At 40.1% G+C, this 15,955-nt stretch overlaps 1 long non-coding RNA gene across 1 annotated transcript; it reads left to right on the plus strand.

Annotated features, from left to right (window-relative positions):
- The first annotated feature begins 961 nt into the window (after positions 1-961).
- On the plus strand, positions 962-9,535 carry LOC129823786 (uncharacterized). Its single transcript, XR_008754688.1, has 3 exons — positions 962-1,215; positions 4,374-4,473; positions 4,598-9,535. It is a non-coding gene; the product is annotated as an uncharacterized LOC129823786 (long non-coding RNA).
- The last annotated feature ends 6,420 nt before the right edge of the window (positions 9,536-15,955 follow it).

Raw genomic sequence — 15,955 nt, forward strand, 5'->3', positions numbered from 1 at the left:
CCTTTAAAAGACAGAAAGTTGGGCATTTACAATAACAATAATAATAATAATAATACAGAGCAACAGGCACACAAAAAATGTACATGATAGTGTATCATTACGTAATGCAGAATGCCAGGAGAGGCAAAGGCCTTTTTAAATATTGCATAAGGTTTCATGTTCAACTGTCTTTAACAGTTACTATAGCCATTACAAAGATATGGTCAAGACAAATTATATTTATTCATCATAAGCCCTATGCAATCTATATGGATTTAACTTTAACCTGCATTGATCGTGTCCTCAGGAGATCTACAGACAGGCATTCATTTGATAAATAGGAGGGTAAAACCACACTGTATATCTCCATGTGTGCACATGTCATGTGATATGCCACGCCTATAGGCTCTGCATACCTGTGGAGCGTTCACATATTGCCTCAAGGTGATCAAGTGTTCTCTTGTGGTTAAGAAACTGTTTGAGCCGCTGTAATAGTTCATCTATTTCAACTTGTTGTTTTGGAGAATATGACCTAGAAATGTCTCAAATAATAGCTGAGTTCAACTTTCTTGGCTTATCATAACCCCCCTCCCCCTCAAATAACAACAACAGATGTATTTGCAGGCATGTGAAATATTGTTAAATTATTAAGCTTTATTTTGGTGTATTGCACTTGTGATTGTATGAAAGTTAAATATTTCTAATAATTTAACTTGAATTTGGCGCTCTGCCATTTCACCGGATGTTGTCAAATCGATCCCGCTGACAGGATTTGATCCATAAGAAGTTTTAAAGGGGAACTGTCTACTAGAACCAAATTCTCTGGTTATAAACAGCCTATGGGGCATCAATATGAGTCAGAAACATTAAGTACAATGTCAAAATTGAATACAAAGTGTAAATAGGATAATTTTGTTCATAAAATCAGTCTTGTCCAAAACAAGATTTGTAACTGAATGTGTCACAACGGGTATGGATGGGTGGGGTATGGATTACTGACATGCTAGCTTTTGTCAATGATGTCCAATTGCCCAGAGACAACAAGATGTGGTCCGGCCCCAGCTGCCATGTGTTGTGGACATGTTTTCAAGTCTGCAATGCACACACACTTGCTCGGCATAGGAGTGAAAATGGACTTCCGTAAAGTTGGTGCAAAGTTCTAATGCATTCAACAATATGTAAAAGAATGGATTACATACAACAAACGTACGACATGATGACTGTGACTGGTCTGTGGTGAGTAGCTAGCTATGATACTGTGATTTAACTAGATAAGTACATAGCCTCTGGCTAATGTGTAATGTCATAGAGAGGAGATTTGCATAGCTAACGTTGCACTTGACGATTAGATGTAACGTTAGCTGGCTTGCTATCGATAATTTTTCCACTGGAGCTGGTTAGCTAAGAAGATCCCTCGGACAAAGATATTGTAATGACCCGGCTGGGTGCATAAAAGGAAAAGAGACGGACTCTAGGTGTGCAGGTCAGAACACAGGTTTATTCCTAAACTGGGCTATTGTTCAGGCCACAGCCCACGCCGCTAAATACCGAACGTACACATTTATATCAAGTCGAGTTAAGGGTCACTCTCATAGGAACAGATCAAGGTCCCGAACAGAAGAGAGAGAGATGACACAGTAACCCCTATTTATGCATTTCCAAACCCCGCGGGATTACCCATCATACCCCCCCAACCTTTCCATCTGTCCTGACATATTTAACCCCTGCTAGTAGCCTGAGAACCATAACACACCCACAAACACAGAACACAATACCGGGTTTTTACAATATTGATAACTAAACCAGATTTGGAAGTTAGGTAGCTAGCTACTTTTATGAGAATACGCATATTTTTTGGGTTAGTACTGTCTCTCAATAACTCAGTCCCTGGCGGGTTTCTGCCTTTACTGTAATGGAATTGGGAGTCATGATCAAGGTTGGTTAGCACTAGCTATCTAGCATTTGGGCGCTTCATCTGCTACTAGTGCTAAAACAACATCCCTGTTCTCTTAAACAATCTATTGTGTATTTTCTATGGTAAAAATAAATGAGGGATGGTACTTGTCTAGTATCAGTCTTTTTAGCTAACATGCTACAAATATGTGGCAGAAAGCATTCAGCAAAGCTACTTAATAACTTGCATGTCAAAAATGAAGTGCTTTGTAAAACTAAAACTAGTGGCAACTGAGTTGCCATCACCTTAAACGAGACAAAACCTTAAAAAGAAAAACTCCATCCAAAAACGAATTAAAAATATATATATATTTCTGTATTTTGAAAGTTACATATCTTGAAAACTTGATTGCTGACAAGCAAAACATTTTGGGACTACATCAACAATGGACTAATGAATCAAATGGGTGATGTTTTCCTTTAACTTTGCTTGAGTATTGAAACACATGGTTGGGATGGTATTGGGCCAGATTTCAGAAACATTCATCCTGAGGTGTTATGAAACATGACATGGTGTGTTGTAACACCAAATAGTCAAGAGTTGTGCAACATCTTGCCAAAGACTGGGAGCACTAACCCGGAAAAGCTTGAAAACATTATTACAATGTTTCGAGTCCTGTGTAGTGCATTATTAAATCCCGTCTCTTTTGGTGTTGTTTCTTCTCTCTAAAGCTCCTAAACACTATGATGCTGTTTTGAATCCTGTCTAGTGCAGAACTAGATCCCTTCTTCTGGAGTTTCCAAATACTGTAAATGGGAGTTCCTCCTCTTTTTGTATATTCCCTGCTCTTATATGGTGTGTTGATAAACTCCTCATCGGTAATTCTAAAAGGTCAAATGTACAGTATTATCCTCAAACAAAAGGACATGAGATTTTTTTGTTGTTGTGAAATTACAAATTAATACGTTTGTCCAGGATAATAATTAATACGTCTAAAATTACTTTTTCAAGATATGATTTATAGCTTCAAATGCTTTATATTCTATTTGCAAATTATAAAACGACAAAACATTAAAAGGTCTTAAACATTTTTATATTGATAGACATTTTTATATTGATAAAGATCTGTAAGGTATCAAAACTATGAAATAACACATGGAATCATGTAGTAACCAAAAAAGTGTTAAACAAATGTAAATATATTTGAGATTCTTAAAAGTAGCCACCCTTTGCCTTTGACAGCTTTGCACGGCTTTAGGCATTCTCTCAACCAGCTTCATGAGGTAGTCACCTGGAAGTAATTTCAATTCACGTGTGCCTTGTTAAAAGTTAATTTGTGGAATTTCTGTCCTTCTTAATGCGTTTGAGCCAATCAGTTGTGTTGTGACAAGGTAGGGGTGGTGTACAGAAGATAGCCCTATAGAAATGGACATTAGACCGGTGGAAATCTGTCCTTTGGTCTGATGAGTCCAAATTTGCGATTTTTGGTTTGGTTTTTACCGCTGTGTCCTTGTGAGACATAGAGTAGGTGAACAGATGATCTCCTCATGTGTGGTTCCGACCATGAAGCATGGAGGAGGAGTGATTGTGCTTTTCAGCACTCCATCAGATGACCTGGTCTCCACAACCCTGACCTCAACCAAATTGAGATGGTTTGGGATGAGTCGGACAGCAGAGTGAAGGAAAAGCAGCCAACAATGTGCTTAGCATATGTGGGAACTCCTTCAATACTGTTGGAAAAGCATTCCAGGTGAAGCTGGTTGAGATTGAGAGAATGCCAGAGTGTGCAAAGCTGTCATCAAGGCAAAGGGTGGCTATGTGAAGTATAAATATAAATTATATTGAATATAAATTATATTTTGATTTGTTTAACACTTTTTTTGGTAACTACATGATTCCATATGTGTTATTTCATAGTTTTAATGTCTTCACTATTATTCTACAATGTGGAAAATAGTTTAAAAAAAGAAAAACCATTGAATGAGTAGGTGTTCTAAAACTTTTGACCGGTAGTGTAGCCCTGAACATTTTGATTGTAACATTATTTATATTCTCACAAAGTTGCCTGGCAACTGTAGCCTATAACTAGTGCCAAAGTCTACCCTTGGAAAAAAATATGAACATTATTTCAAATATTGACAGAAAATTAAATCAATATTTATAATCAATCAATATTTATGCTTTAAACCATTTGCAATTTAAAAAACATTTGATTATATGAGAGACAGTCTGACAAAACATTTTGTGTTTGGCAGCAGCCTTTTACATGCACTGAAACACCAACAAGTGTTTTCACACCACTCTCTTAAAGTCAATTACTCACGTTGAAGAACCACTTTGGGTGTTTCAGAGTACATCCATTCTGTTTTGAAATATATTCAGTGTATCATAACAATTACATTGGGTTTATAATTTTTTTTAAACTCCAAAACACCAGGTGCACTACTTTTCATGGTTTTACTACACAATGATGGTTTTATGAGTCTCTCTATTTTAACAGTGTGGTGGATTTGCTGATCGGCAGTGTCGTGGGAACCCCCCTACCATATCAGGAGCAGAAGGCTGAGGAAGTACGTGGCCAGACACCAGTCCCACTTCAGGTTGGGCACTTTTGATCTGCTCATAGGTCAAAATACTATCACTTGTCTGTCCTGCAATTTAGCTAACAACCACTGATAATGTAATCAGTGCTGTGTGTACCAACTCTAGCTTGTTTTTCTACAGATGGAGGACAGGAGAGATGGTTTGTCATGGAGTCCCCTGACTAAAAGACAGGTTTATACAGATGTCTGGGAGAGAGTGGAGTGTTTGAGACGATTGTTTCTGTCTTTAAAAAATGTATTATGATTGACTGGGCCTGGCTCCCCAGTGGGTGGGCCTCTGCCCAGTCATGAGAAATCCATAGATTCGGGCCTAATGAATTTATTTAAATTGACTGATTTCCTTATATAAACTGTAACTGTGTAAAATCGTTGAAATTGTTGCATGTTTCGTTAATATTTTTGTTCAGTGTACATTGAACACATGGTTTCCATGTGTTTGGTGAAATTCCATTCACTACATTTTGGCCATTATTATGAGCTGTTCTCCCCTCAACAGCCTCCTGTGTTGTGCAATGTCCACATGTAGCCTACACCTGTAGGTATATTAGGGAAAGATCTAACAGTGGACATAAGGAGAGACGAAACAAAACAAGACAGTTATAGAAAACTGTGTTGACAGCTGAGCTGACTGAAGACCAGGTAATCAACTGGCAGTTGTTGCTATCGATTCACGGTAACATGTGATTACGTGATTACGTGACAAAACTATAAGTTGGAAGCTACTTTTGTAGCAAGGTGTTGTAGAAGGTGTGTCTCACATTCCAGACACTGGTACTTCTTGCTATCTTGGTATAGCTGTGATTTGTCAGAGAAATATCAGTTAGCTAGATAGGTTGGCCAGCTGTAGCTATCCCCAAGCTATGCTAGCTAGCTAGATAGGCTAGCCAGCTGTAGCTATCCCCAAGCTATGCTAGCTAGCTAGATAGGCTAGCCAGCTGTAGCTATCCCCAAGCTATGCTAGCTAGCTAGATAGGCTAAACACAAGGTCAGTGCAGGCTTTAGCCTACACATGGAAGTGAATCAGCAGATCATCTTGAGATGGCAGGTCACTCAGGAGGGGACAAGTCTTCAACTTCAGAACTTCTCTCCGTAACAAAGCTAGCTCAGCTTTCCTCACTGTCACTAAGATACTCACTACTACCCTTGTTTGTTTGTTGTAATTGATTGGCAAAGACACATCCAAGAAACACCCACATTAAACCACACCCCAAAGACAACTCTTGTTTGGGATTCAATAACGGCCGCTGCATTTCTCAATGAGCACCGGAAGAAACACATGCAGTTCACTTTTAATGCCTCATGATGCAAGAGGCAAACTGTGACTCAATGGAAATTCCTAGTAAATCTGGCAATCAGTTCAACCATAAAAGTTAACGACTTTCCCTATGATATATCACATGCTATCCGTATCGAGTGAACTTTTAGCTTTTTTATGTAGCAATCTGCAGTTGCTACATCCATTTTTGGACTTGTAAAATTAATTATATGTACCGATTGATTCTTGAAGAATATAACATATAAATGCCTCCTGAACTTAGTTCAAATGTAATACCCTATCAGAACCCAAAATATAAGATAGTTTACTTACTTTTAAAAATGTTATTTATTTCACCTCTGTTTAACCAGGTAAGCCAGTTGAGAACAAGTTCTCATTTACAACTGCAACCTGGCCAAGATAAAGCAAAGCAGTGTGACACAAACAACACAGAGTTACAAATGGAATAAACAAACGTACCGTCAATAACAGAATAGAAAAATCTATATACAGTGTGTGCAAATGAAGAAAGATGAGGGAGGTAAGGGAATAAATAGACCGTAGTGGAGAAGTAACTACAATTTCGCAAATAAACACTGGAGTGATAGATGCAGAAGATGAATGTGCAAGTAGAGATACTGGGGTGCAAAGGAGCAAAAAATATATAAATAAAATAAATAACAACATGGGGATGAGGTAGTTGGATGGGCTATTTACAGATGGGCTATGTACAGGTGCAATGATCTGTAAGCTGCTATGATAGCTGATGCTTAAAGTTAGTGAGGGAGATACGAGTCTCCAGCTTCAGTGATTTTTGCAATTCGTTCCAGTCATTGGCAGCAGAGAACTATATTGTTGGTTTAAATGTAAACAAACAATATAGCGTAGCACCCCGTATTATCGGCATGGTCAACAGTGTTGAAGAAATATATTACCTTCAACAGTGTTATCTTGTGATGAAACCATCAATGTTTTGTGATTATTGGTGTTGTAACAATGTTAGCTAACGGGTTAGCATGTTTGACATTTCAGTGGAAATACTACTACTATTAGCTTTTTGATAAGTGGTTTAGCAAAGAAAACAACATCCTGTATTATCGGCATACGGTCCCCAGTTATTGGCCACCTTAATATTTTGTTCAATTACAAGATATATCCGTTTACTTTTGTTAAAAAAAAGAGATAAAAAGTTGGATATTAAATTATGTGTGGTCTGTCGCGCAGTCGAATTTTACAATATACAGCGTGTCCCACAAAATGTGTATATATATATATATATATATATATATTACTTTTTTGAAAACTCTCAAAACCTAACTTACATAAATTGCAATGAAAATCGGTGGTCAGGTTTAAAAAAAAAAAATCGGTGGTCGTTGCCGCTTTAAGGGACCTATACAGGCATGAGCTAACATACATTTGAAGTTCAGCAGAGGCCGGTGCAAAGTACTGACTGCGCCACTGCATAAGCTCTCCATGTGCACAATGTATACACTCAGCAAAATGTCTAAGCATGCACCCAGAACCTGGGGTTCAAGTACCTTTCCTTGGTTGAGCAACTTGGTTGATGCTATGTAGAAAACATCCCACTCAAGAAAAAATGTATATCACGTTTGTTAATGACTTATTGTCAATAAAAAACAACTGATGTTGATCTGGCATCTTTGCCTGGTGAGAAAACAAACAACTAACTCAATAACATTGGTTTGGCCATTCCTCCAAATAACTACATGGTTTGACAAAAGTAAAAACATATAAATGTTTCTAGGTGTAACTAAATATAGACATTTCCACGTGAAAGAAGTGATTGTGTGGGGAGCTGTGGTCCAGTGGTAACACTCCCGGCTCTATGCACATAAGACTCCCTGCCGGAGACCGGGGTCGCAATCCCTGTGTGCTCCCTTCTCTTTGTGTCTTCCCTTCACATACAGTGCATTCAGAAAGTATTCAGACCCCTTGACTTTTTCAAAATTTTGGTTACATTATGGACCTTATTCTAAAATGGATTAAATTGCTTTTTTCCCCCTCATCAATCTACACACAATACCCCATAATGACAAAAACAGGTTTTTAGAAATGTTTGCAGGGTCCCCCGAGTGGTGCAGCGGTCTAAGGCACTGCATTGCCGTGCTACAGTGCATCACTACAGACCCTGGTTTGATCCCAGGCTGTATCACAACTGGCCGTGATCGTGAGTCCCATAAGGCATCGCACATTCAGAGACTTACCCGAAAGCCACACCTGCGCTGTCTCGCCTGTGTGTTTAGGATGGTTGTCCTGTTGGAAGGTGAACCTTTGACCCAATCTGACATCCTAAGCAGGTTTTCATCAAGGATCTCTTTGTACTTTGCTCTGTTCATCCTTCCCTCGATCCTGACTAGTCCTCCAATCCCTGCTGCTGAAAAACATCCCCACAGCATGATGCTGCCACCACCATTCTTCACCGTAGGGATGGTGCCAGGTTTCCTCCAGATGTGACGCTTGGTATTCAGGCCAAGGAGTTCAATCTTGGTTTCATCAGACCAGAGAATCTTGTTTGTCATGGTCTGAGAGTATTTAGGTGCCTTTTGGCAAACTCCAAGCATGCTGTCATGTGCCTTTTATTGAGGATTCGCTTCCGTCTGATGGTTGTCCTTCTGGAAGGAACTCTGGAGCTCTGTCAGAGTGACCATTGAGTTTTTGGTCACCTCCCTGACCAAGGCCCTTCTCCCCTGATTGCTCAGTTTGGTCAGGCGGCCAGCTCTAGGAAGAGTTATGGTGGTTCAAAACTTCTTCCATTTAAGAATGAGGGAGGCCACTACGGTCTTGGGGACCTTCAATGCTGCAGACATTTTTTGGTACCCTTCCCCAGATTTGTGCCTCGACACAATCCTTTCTTGGAGCTCTACAGACAATTCCTTCAACCTCATGGCTTGGTTTTTGCTCTGACATGCACTGTCAACTGTGAGACCTTGTATAGACAGGTGTGTGCCTTTCTAAATCATGTGCAATCAATTAAATTTACCACTGGTGGACTCCAATCAAGTTGTAGAAACATCTCAAGGATGATCAATGGAAACAGGATGCACCGGAGCTCAATTTCAAGTCACATAGCAACGGGACTATTTTTTTAAATCCATTTTAGAATAAGGCTTTAACGGAATAAAATGTGGAAAAGGTCAAGGGGTCTGAATACTTTGTCTATCAATAAAGCATTAAAAAATATACAGAAGGAGAGTGACTCTCCACTTCCACTCCTTAAAAAAAAATGATTGTGCAAAATTATTGATTCATAAAAAGGACTGGTTCAAAACCCTTGAACTGATTGTTATGGCACGTAGATTAAATACCACAGTCCAGTAGTGCAGAATACATATTAGGAACTTCCTCATGTAGAGTGAATTCCATAGGCTAGTGCAGAATACATATTAGGAACTTCCTCACGTAAAATTAATTCCACAGTCTAGTAGTGTGTCAGGTAACTCCAGAGAGAAACCGGATACTATCCCCTGACATGTAATGAGCCAGAGGTTTCTGAAATATGCACTCAGCTCATCTGTGGGGTATGAGAATGGTTTTGTAACCAGTCATTACTATGAGTGTATTATTTCTCCTAGACTTAAAATCGGCATGACATTTCCTGTTGTTCAAAACCCACAATCCTGTTGCTGTTGTTGCTGTTGTTGAAACAGGAGTGTCGACAATGTGAACTTGTGGAGAATCCAAAAAAAGCATGACATCTGGTGGTCTGTTATTGTCTTGTGATAAACAGAGAGGAATTAAGTCAATCCCTGCGATCTCTTAAGGCCAGGTGAATGAATTATTTGACCCAAATAAAGTATAATAAGAACAACTTTGTATTTTTCAGGTCAAAATCAACCGTTTGTCTTAAATATTTATTTCACCTTTATTTTACCTGGTTAAATACAATGACATTTTTATCATCCAATTGAATGACTGTTCACTTACTTTTTTGTTCAACAAAGCTCCTGTGGGAGAAAAGTTATAGAACAGGTGGAAGAAAGAGCCCATTGAACTGTGATAGCTCCATTCACGAGATGAGTACAAAGTGAATTTGGGTTTAAATGGCGAAATTAGTGACTGAATAACAGAGCTTCAAACTGCTCAAGACTTGAATCAGGTCACCGTGTCACGAGCAGAATTGATGAGTGGATGTTCGCAAGATCTAGTAGTGATGCAGTACCATAACAGCGCTGTAGATTTGGATAACCCCTGGTCCTTTAGCGATTACATAAAACACATGTCATTTCAAGCCAGTCTGAGGTCAAGTTCAAATGACCTGACTGTTAACTGTATTAGGGGGCTTTGTGGGTCAGGCCTGGACTTGGAACAGTTCTATAAATAAGGGGTACATGTGTTTATTGAAATGAATGGCAGCTTTGTTGGCTGTTACACAGCTTGTAGGGGTCATGTGTTGGAGTGTCATGCTCTCTTGGAAGGAACTGTGTGTGTGTGTGTGTGTGTGTGTGTGTGTGTGTGTGTGTGTGTGTGTGTGTGTGTGTGTGTGTGTGTGTGTGTGTGTGTGTGTGTGTGTGTGTGTGTGTGTGTGTGTCTGCCTACATGGGAGAGTCTAGAGCAGGGCTCCAACCCTGTTCCTCCTGTTCCTGGAGAGCTACCCTCCTGTAGGATCACTCCAACCCTGTTCCTGGAGAGCTACCCTCCTGTAGGATCACTCCAACCCTGTTCCTGGAGAGCCTCCCTCCTGTAGGATCACTCCAACACTGTTCCTGGAGAGCTACCCTCCTGTAGGATCACTCCAACCCTGTTCCTGGAGAGCCTCCCTCCTGTAGGATCACTCCAACCACAGTTGTAATTTACATGATTCAGCTTTATCAATCAGTGCATTATTAGAACCAGGTGCATCGGATTAGGGTTGGAGTGAAAACCTACAAAACAGTAGCTCTCCAGGAACAGGGCTGGAAAGACCTGGTCTAGAGAAGAGTCTTGGAATCAAGCCATCAAAAATCAGAACTTGGTTCCAACTCGTGGAAGAAAGAGTAGAAGTCAGAAATGTTGGAATCATAGGTTGGAAATATTAAGAAAACTGTTTCCACAATTGGGACAGAGGCTGGGTTCAATTACAAAATGTGCTCCCTTTGAAAAGTAATTCACACAGATGTAAAATCACTTCATTTGAAATGGAACCCAGTTTCTCGTTCAGTCACCATGGTGCCACCTGGTGGGTTATAAACTTAGGCAGAGCATCGCAAGATATTTGATGCTAGATGTTTTCAAAACATCAAAAGTAGTCTAATGTCAAGATGAATCCACATTCCACACACACTTTATACACTATTATCAATGTCAAATCATTTCTGAGTAACAATTAAGTACCTTACTGTGATTATTTTTGAACATTTTAATTGAAAACAAACAAAAATAACTTCTTAGCAAATGGCAATTTCTCAAGCAAGAATTTTCCTAGGACTGTCTGGGAGTGGTCTGAGTCAGGAGGGGAAAACAGAAATGTTATTTGCAGAGAGGTTTGGAGCTCTCTTATTGGTCTATTAACTAATTTTCCACATGTTGAGGTCACCATGGAAAGCCAAAACTCCATCCCACTTAAACAGGCAGAAATTTCAGGTAGTCTTTTCAAACAGCTCGTACACTAAAAGGGCATTATCATAATTGTCACAGTATTATTCCAACGTCATAGTGTGTAAATATATATAAAAACATGGGCAAATCCCATTTTTTACTGCATTGGGCCTTTAACGTTCCAGTTGTTTTGTTCCCTCTGTCCTGTCTGTAGATTTCCAGCAGGCCTAATTGTCAGTGGAAAACTACCATGGGAGTCTCCAATGGGTTGATGGGGGTGGAATGTGACTGGAGCAATCTAGCATGGCTGTCCACTAATTCAAGTCTCTTAAAGCAACCCTTCTAGGTCGTAGGTCGCCCTTCTAGGTCGTAGGTCGCCCTTCTAGGTGGTAGGTCGCCCTTCTAGGTGGTAGGTCGCCCTTCTAGGTGGTAGGTCGCCCTTCTAGGTGGTAGGTCGCCCTTCTGGGTGGTAGGTCGCCCTTCTAGGTGGTAGGTCGCCCTTCTAGGTCGTAGGTCGCCCTTCTAGGTCGTAGGTCGCCCTTCTAGGTGGTAGGTCGCCCTTCTAGGTGGTAGGTCGCCCTTCTAGGCCAGAGACCAACAAAGCTCAGGTATTTATCACTTTTATGTCATAAGTGTGGTAGTATATGTTGGCAATATAAATAAAGTGAAGGTACATTGAAGGTTCATTTAGACTGGAGAAATCAACGACAAAACAGGTGTGTGTCTGAGGTGTGAGATATTGTGTCTCTCTGAGGTGTGCGATTGTGTCTCTGAGTTTTGCGCACACAAACAAGACAAGGAGGAACGGATCAATTCTGGCCATAAATTGCTCAAGATATTCAACTAAGGCCAGGATTCAATCAGATCAGCATTAACCCGCAATAAGCGACAAACGCATAACATATCATTGCGGTGTTATACTTACTGCGGACATTGCCACTGGATGCACTGAGTTGCATTAATAGAAATCCCATGCAGCCGCATCACAAGTTTAAACACTGGAATGTGTGATGTAATCTACTCCTCGATTAGGCTGATATAAATCCCTATTTTGTTTAATGATTTTCAATTTGAGTGTCATTCTATTTAAACCACAGCATTGATGAATACTCATGTCTGATTGGCTAAAAGGGCACTCTAGAATGGACATTAATACCAGATAATGGGACAGTTGAAAAAGATATTGGAACACCTTGCGATCATCACCTTGCAATTGTTCTGAACTATTAACATGGGTGGCATATAAGAATGGGGTGGGATATAAGAACTTACCCTCATTTTCTCACCTGCTGTTTTTCAGCAACAGTTTTCGACAACCATCCACCTCCAACACGGCAGCTATGATAACCTTAAGGCCAGTCATTAAAACTCCTTTCCCCTGTGTGTGTGTGTGTAGGGGGGGAGGGGGGGGGGGGGGGCAATGCATTGGGCCACCTGCCATCACATCATCTGACTGAGGATCTTCCCTCCGAGATGAGGCAAATTCCCCAAACTATTTAATAAAATGTCTTATTGCGTTCCGTCTTTGTTGTTCATTCATTGAAGTCTGTACATGACTTGGTTATTGGGTTAATGTCACTGAAAACCAGGGGTTGAAACCACTTCCAATCGTTTCGTTCTGAACAGAACCATAGTTGTTTTGTTCCGTTTCACTGCTCCGGCCAGCAAAATACAGTTCTGAACCGGTTCGAACCCTAAAAAAGTAACAGTTCATTAGCTTGACGTTAAATGACTTCGCCAATCAGTGCGGCTAGAGCAGCTTGCTATGGAGCAGGCAAACTATAGTTGTATATTTGCGTGATGGACAGACAAGTGCATGGCATGAGATGCAACACATTTTTCAGGTGGGGAGAAAGTGAGACAGGGTAGAGGAGAAGGCTTGGCTTGAAGCGCTGGGCATCTTGTTATGACATGCATCATCTGAATTTGTCCCACAGAATTATACCTATGGAGGAGCGGCTTCTATGGAGGAACTTTGAACTTCCGAGAGTTGGCTTAAAATTTAGGGCTCCCGAGTGGCGCAGCAGTCTAAGGCACTGCATCTCAGTGCTGGAGGCGTCACTACAGACCCTGGTTCGATTCCAGAGAGTCCCATAGGGCGGCGCACAATTGACCCAGCGTCGTCTGGGTTAGCATTTGGCCGGGGTAGGCCGTCATTGTAAATAAGACTTTGTTATTAACTGACTTGGCTAGTTAAATAAGAATAAAATAAAATCAACGTTGAGCTAGCTAACAAGCTTGTGTGTGCAGAGCTGCAGCAGAATTAAAAACACATCTTCACATTTTGGAGTTAATAAATCCAATGTGAAACGTGATGACTATAGTATCTGTAACTAGCATTGAAAAAGTGAGGGAGGGGGAGGGTCAGGTAGCCTACACACACACACTGGCAAAGATTTTCAGCTGGCAGGCAGACACTGGAAGAAGTTTCCCACCCATCCAACCTCCCTACTTTGATTTCTACCAGTCAAAACATATCATACTAATTAAAGTGTCCTTTTGGTATATGGCCAATTTACCACTGCTGGGTCATTCCACAAAATGAGTCCCTTTCGGGTAGTGTAACGTGGTGAAAATATGTTTTATTCCAAATAATTTAAACATATAATTTTAAAGAGCACATGCTCAATTTAATAAAAACACATTTACCCCATCTCAAGAGGATAAATGTTACTGACCACCTTGATTGCTTGTAGCAAAATTTGAAATTGTGTTTTTTACATTGAATAAAAGCAGAGACAGAGCTACAAAATGGTATATCATACACTGCATTTGAGGAACAATGGGAAAGTCATTCTGCTTTAAAAGTTGATAAACTTTTCTCAAACCTCACTTGGAGAAAATGGCCTTTGAATGTTTTGGTATCTACTGGAGAGCTCTTCTTTATCTACACTCATTTAGCATCATTCACACCCTCTTAAGATTTAGCCCCACCCATCTCGTTTAGGGTTGATCAGAGCATGCTGTCCTAACAGCAGCAGTCAAGCACCCAAGCTAACTTGCTAATGTTGGCTAGCTTGCTAGCTACTTCCAGACACAAATGAGAGAACAGCTGACCATTTTATTTGCACTAGCAGAGCTGGTTAGGCTGTTTTTATGTTACCTAGAACATTGGTGACTGCAACTGTGCTGCTGGCAACAATTTACACTTTTTTGCCAACTTTTACTGACACCGGCCATTTTCAACGGGTGTTGAGCGTTCGTCAATTCGTCAGTTATTCTGCGCTCTGGCACACTCAAACAAGAGTGCTCTGAATTTGGAGTAGATAGCCAGAGCGAATTTACCAGCTACGTCTATCAGTTGTCGCAGTGACATTCTATTGAAATGGTTACTTGTATAGTGGAGTCTTTTGTTAAGACATGTAGCTAGCTAGGTAAACAATTTACGATAATCCCAACACATAGGGTGGGGCACAATTGGCTCAGCGTCGTCCGGGTTAGGCCGTCATTGTAAGTAAGAATTTGTTCTTAACTGACGTGGTTAGTTAAAGGTTAAATAAATAAAATAAATGACGTTACTACCCTGCATGAATCTGCAGGTAGCGAACCAACCAGGTTCAATGTTAGCTAGCTAACATTAGGCTATAACTAGCAAAGCAAATGGCTCTGAGATACGAATAATAAGATCAGACACGTAATGTTAGCTAGTGAGCCAGCCAGCTGACATTAGCTAGCTAGCTAACAGTACACTAACTTGAAATGAAAACGACTTTGTCAAAATTAGAAACGTGTAATATCTGAAAATGTAGCTAGCTAGACTATCTTACCCGTATACTTCATGGATGGATGCTTCTCCCTGTCACTGATGCCATGGTTGCCCTTAGTTTGAAGATGTAATCCGGAGACAAGTGTTTTCTCAATCTCCTTAGCTATCATATTCTAATTCCACTGATTTCAAAACTCGGTCCTCCAGAAAGTGGAGAGCAATATTTATGCAAATCTGCGTTAGACAGGATTACCTACACATACTAACAAGCTCGAATAGACAGAAGCACGCTATATGGCAGACCAATCCAAACTTATCTCTCAGCATGTCCAGCCCACTCATTATCTCAGCCAATCATGGCTAGTGGGAAGGTTGCTGACTTTTTCTGTGGCTAAACCAACTAGTCTCGTAATTTAACAATTTGTTTGTTATTAATGCACATGAAAGTTCACATGTTCCAGAAGGCATTTCTGCCAAAAAACGCTTTTTGATTAAAAAACAAAGTTATGTTCAAATGTCCCTCCTGTGAAGTAGTGACCCGGCGACATACGCCTAGTTTCCTGAAACGAGTCACAAATAAAAGTGCTATAGTAAGTGCCGATAAGTGGCAAATAAAGTAACAGGGTTGACCATTTCATCTTAAATCAGCCATCAATCCCCTTGTGACAGGAGGAATGGAAGCTTGTTGTGTGCAACACAGAGGGGCAATTGAATGCAACCTTCACTTTTTATTGAATATATATATATATATATATATATATATATTACATACATACATACATACATACATACATACATACATACAGTGTCTTGCGAAAGTATTCATCCCCCTTGGCATTCTTACTATTTTGTTGCCTTGCAACATGGAATTAAAAATGTTTTTTTGGGGGGGTTTGTACAATTTGATTTACACAACATGCCTACCACTTTGAAGATGCAAAATATATTTTTTTGTGAAACAAACAAGACAAAAAATAATA

Source organism: Salvelinus fontinalis, chromosome 26, assembly GCF_029448725.1.
Source record: "Salvelinus fontinalis isolate EN_2023a chromosome 26, ASM2944872v1, whole genome shotgun sequence".
In the NCBI taxonomy this organism is placed as follows: Eukaryota; Metazoa; Chordata; class Actinopteri; order Salmoniformes; family Salmonidae; genus Salvelinus; species Salvelinus fontinalis.